The sequence below is a fragment of the Ovis canadensis genome, chromosome 14, assembly GCF_042477335.2.
Source record: "Ovis canadensis isolate MfBH-ARS-UI-01 breed Bighorn chromosome 14, ARS-UI_OviCan_v2, whole genome shotgun sequence".
In the NCBI taxonomy this organism is placed as follows: domain Eukaryota; kingdom Metazoa; phylum Chordata; class Mammalia; order Artiodactyla; family Bovidae; genus Ovis; species Ovis canadensis.
The window spans coordinates 17,985,684-17,991,085 of record NC_091258.1 but is presented as its reverse complement, the minus strand read 5'-3'; positions in this window follow the sequence as shown (position 1 = coordinate 17,991,085).

The window sequence follows — 5,402 nt, the reverse complement described above, 5'->3', positions numbered from 1 at the left end:
CTTAACCATGATTTCAGCATGATATGTTATCATTTTAATGTCTGTGGCCTTACTCAAGAACTGAGTGACGAAACGCTAAGACACATGAAAAATGGTCCGTGGTAAAAGCCTATATTAAGAACACGTTCAGAAAGAGATTAAACTAATTGTATCCAGGGGAATGTGGGTTCGAAGAGACTAGACTTGTGTTCCCCCTTAGGGTGACCGTCTCTGCATGCTTTTCTTTATTCGATACGAGATTTTATTAGAAAGGAGTTTGCTTGAATAATGAGTGCAGTGATAACAGAAAGGGAAAACATCATGAAGCCAGGGAACTTTGGTTAAGTGAGGCTGGTGATGGTGACTGTGGGATGCAAACACAGCCACATGCTTTGATTTATTGTTTTCACTGAGGGGGGCACTTCAGTTTCATATGGTCCATAGGGTTGCTTCCTGAGGTAGTTAATATTAGAATGTTTTTTGGCGGCAGCGGTGGTGGTGGGGTGTGTATTTGTGTGTGTGTGTGTGTGTGTGTGTGTGTGATGATGTGGCAAAAATCAGAGGTCCCTTAGAAATAGGGAAAAAGAATAGTTAGAAATATTTTTTTTTAAGTAAGGAAAATCTTTCTTTTGAGCAGGTTCTAGAACTCTGGGGTCATGACCAAACAAAATCAATGACATCCCCCCCACCCCAAGTAATCCCTTTCTTTAGTTTTTTTTTGTTCTTTAATAAGCATCTCTACTTTTCTTTAGTGTTAAAATCATGCTCACTTAGAATATCTGGAAAACAAAGAAAATATAGGGGGGAAAAGCTCCTACCAAATACAACATTGAGGTGAACAGTTAATACATTTGGGGGGCAATAATTTCAAGTCAAATAACTGTTTATTTCTCTATAACTGCTGCTATCATGAATATACAATTATGTATCCTGCTTTGTGGGCTTCCAAGGTGGCTCATTGGTAAAAGAATCCACCTGCAATGCAGGAGACTCGAGTTCAAGCCCTGGGTTGGGAAGATCCCTGAAGAAGGAAATGGCAACCCACTCCAGTATTCTTGCCTGGAGAATCCCACGGACAGAGGAGCCTGGTGGACTACAGTCCATAGGGTTGCAAAAGAGTCAGATGTGACTTAGTGACTAAACAACAACATCCTGCTTTGTATCCGTGGCGAAAAATGTCCCCATATTAGTGAAACTTGGCTGAAATATTATCTTAAAGTTTAAGGAGAGTGTGACTCCCACACATCAGAAAGGCCAGGTTCCCTACACAGCCAGGGCTGGGGCAAGTGGCTGGGCAAACCCCCATCTTCTTCTAGATACAGAACATACTTGCTCATCATCACAGTCCTGATCCAGGGTGGGGTGGCGCTGAAGAGAAGGGTCTCATGACTTCTAATCTGATGCTGACTACTCATCTTATTTTTGCCATAGCTGAAACATGACATTGTTTCTGCTCTCGGCCTTTCTTTCCCACTCGATGACTGCCAAGATACTTTTATCTCTAAGATGCTCTGTCTCCAGACTTGGTTCTTTAGTACCATGGAGCACAGGCCTGCCCAGTGGCTCAGCGGTGAAGAAGCCACCTGCAGTGCAGGAGACCCAGGTCCAATCCCTGGGTCGGAAGATCCCCTGGAGAAGGGAATGGCTACCTACTCCACTGTTCTTGCCTGGAGAAGCCCATGGACAGAGGAGGCTGGTGGGCTACAGTCCAGAGGGTTGCAGAAAGTCAGACACGACTGATGCGACTGAGCACGCACGCACGCACCAGGGAGCCCAGGCTCTTCTCTCCCTGCCCCTCCTCCCCTCTTCCTTCTTCCGGTTTTGTTCTTCCGGTGCCTTTCTATTGCATTGCTTGCTCTCTTCCAGACCCTGACTTATTTTTCTCACGTTGCATTTATAATCACCCTGTGAAATAGGCGCTCCTATTATTATCCTCATGTGATAGACAAGGCAAGCGAAGTCCAGAGGGGCTGAGGGGTAAGTCGGGAAGCTGAGCACCGCGCCGTCCTCCAGTGACTCTCCTGGAGACGGGCTGCTTGTGGGAGACCCAGCGGTCAGCCCGCCGGGCCAGTCTGCGGGTCGCTTACTCACTAACTCGTGGGCTCCCTGGTCACAGTAGGCCGAGGACATCCCTGTATTAAGCCTCAGAAGGAAACATGTTCCATGGAGGAGGGTAACTCAGGTTGCAGGTGAAAGTGCTTCCTAATCAGAGGTCTGCAGCAGAGGTGATTCCCTGTGAGTCAGGTGGACCCAGTAGAGTCTTTAAGAGAGGAAGCGGGAGGCGAGAAAGAGTCAGTGTCCAGGGTCTACAGCTAGTGTCAGCCCTGCAGGACAGCGGGGTCAAGAGCCCCGGTGTGCAGGCAGCCTCCAGAAGCTGGAAAAGGTCCGGGGATGACGGATTCTCCTCTGGAGGGTCCAGGAAGAAGTCCAGCCCTGCCGACCACCTGCCCGTGAGCCTCTCCTCGATTTCTGACCTCCAGAACGGTAAGATAATGTGCTTTTTTTTTTTTTTAATGCTGTTTGGTTTATGGTGATTTCTTATGGCAGCCATAGGACAGTAATACACAGGGTGCCCTGAGAGGATTGTCAGGGGTCTGGAGTGTTCCAGCACTGCCGCCCTGAGAGGACTGTCAGGGGTCTGGAGTGTTCAGTATTGCTGCCCTGAGAGGATTGTCAGGGGTCTGGAGTGTTCCAGTATTGCCGCCCTGGGGACAGGGCGCGCCCTGAGAGGACTGTCAGAGGTCTGGAGTGTTCAGTATTGCCGCCCTGGGGACAGGGTGCGCCCTGAGAGGATTGTCAGGGGTCTGGAATGTTCCAGTATTGCTGCCCTGGGGAAGGTGTTCTAACAGGGGTTGATATTTGGAGCTGGTGAGTGGGTTCAAGGTTCGGTGGAGCTGCTTGATTTAGAATCAGACTTGGCCAGTTGTCAGGGGCCTGTCCCTCAAAAGTGACCCGGCAGGGTCTCCAAGTGTGAATCGGGCAGGTCTGAAGGGATGTGTGAGAACGCTGTGGTCTGGAACGGCTGGAGCGGTGCTGTCCAGGGACAGCGTGATCTACGCGAGTAGGTTTTCAATCTGCAGAGAATATACTTTATACTTCTTCTCTATCTTCCAAAGTTCAGAGAAAGGAGGCAAGTGTTGCTCAAGAAACAGTAATTGATGATTCTTGTGGGTGTTCATCTCATTTTTTTAATTGGCCATTTATTGAACTGTATCTTTTTCAAGGACGTGTTAGAGTATATCACAGATAAAAACCCCAAAATATAGCACACGCGTGGGAATTGTGAATCTGGTCAGTAGGTCTGATGTTTTGTTACTCGTTGGTTAGAGGAACTTTTTCATATGGGAATTATATCTGTCTATTGTCTCAGAAGATATAAAAAGACAATGGAAATACACATTGTTTGTTTCAACACGATGGAACTAGAAAATAATTCTCAACACGAAAACATTGCCCAAAGGCAAGAAGCTGAAAGAACAATAGTGGCTAATATACTAATATAATAAATCTAAGCCTAAATGCGTTTTCTTATGTTTAAACAAAAGGACAATAATAATTCTGTAAGAATATCCCTGGGAGTTACACATGAAAATGTTTTCTTCCTAGGCAGTATTTGGCTTTTCCCATTCTGTCATCTTATTGTTGAAGCAGTTTAATATCTGGTAACATCTGCTCCATCAGCATGGTCTGTATTTCATCCTCAGAACTTGGGACAACATGTAAGTACACATTGCCACTGTTGGGAAGGATTCTATTATTTATCGACTGCATTTATAACTCTCTATTCTTCACAGCATCAGGGTCTTCCCTGATGCTGGGAAAGAGTGAAGGCAAAAGGAGAAGAGGGTGGCAGAGGATGAGATGGCTAGAGAGCATCACCATTTCAATGGTCATGAACTTGAGCAAACTCCAGGAGCTAGCGGAGGAAAGGGAAGCCCGGAGTGCTCCAGTCCAGGGGGTCGCAGAGTCAGACATGACTGAGCAACTGAACAGCAACAAAATCCTTCCCGAAGAAACAAAGTCCAATAAGATGAAAATGAGAAATTGGGGCAAGGGAAAGAAAGGAAACTGAGGAATGAATCCATGTGATAACTCTGTGGATTAATATATTTATCATGGCTGACCTTCCAGTTCGACTGAGTTTCCTAGCAGCAAAAGCAAAACAAACCCAAGCAAAAATTTTAAATATGCAAGGTTCCCAGTAACAGAAAATTAGAATAAATACAATTTGATAAGGGATTTCTACCATCACTTCATATTTTTCTCTTATTCTCATATTTTTTCACTTTATATTTTTATACAGGATTCCACTATCACTTCATATTTTTTCTCTTACTCCATAATAAATACTTTTTAATTGCAATGAAATCCAACAGCAGAGAACTATTACTAAGGTTCCAAGGTAGTAGTTCTCAAACTCCAGCAAGCATTGGAAATTCCTAGAAGGTCTATGAAGACAGATTTTTGGGTCCCATGCTCAGAGTTTCTGAGTCAAGGCGGCCTGAGAATCTGTGTTACTAACAAGTTACACACATTTTACTAATCCTGAAGTCAAAGGTACAACTCTGAAATTTACAGTGTGCTCAGTTCATGTGGTCAGAAAATGTCCAGAAGTTGGATGTACTACTTCAATTCCCAGATAAGAGTTTAGAGTTCCTAAGGGAATAAATACATAACATATTTCTCAATGTAGCTTGTATGCATGCGTGCTAAGTCGCTTCGGTCATGTCCGACTCTTCATGACCCCATGCACTGTAGCCCTTCAGGCTCATCTGTCCATGGGATTCTCCGGGAAAGAATACTGGAGTGGGTTGCCATGCCCTGCTTCAGGGATCTTTCCAATCCAGGGGTAGAACTGGCAGGTGGATTCTTTACCACCAAGTCATCAGGGAAGTGCGAGCATTATGGCTACTGATGTACATTGCAAAGCTGTGGAGGATAACTTCTTATCTTGCAGAACAGAACCTCAAGGGAAGATTCTGCAGTGTCTTATACTTAACTAAAGTGATAATAATTAATTCATTCAACAGATAGTTAATGATTACCCACTACGTTCCAGGTGCTATTGGAGGGAGTAGACCGTGAACAAGATAGATAAGCCCTCGCTTTCATGGAGTTTACATTTTGTAGAATCACACAATGAACTAATAGATATAATACCAGGCAGTTAGAGCTGCACAGAGAAACTTAAATCGGGTGAAGGGTAATGAACTTGCTGTTTTAGAAGGACAGGTGGGAGAGGCGCTGTATCCAGTGGGCAATTTTCAGAAAGAAAAGTCTATGGTTATCTTATCACCTTGGAACTCCTTAGCAACCAAGGTTCAGAAATATATAATCATTTTTCATTACTTTATCCCTTTTAGTACTCCCTTTGGGAAAGGTAATTGGACTCAGAATTCCAAGACGTTTTCCCAGGCCTCGAA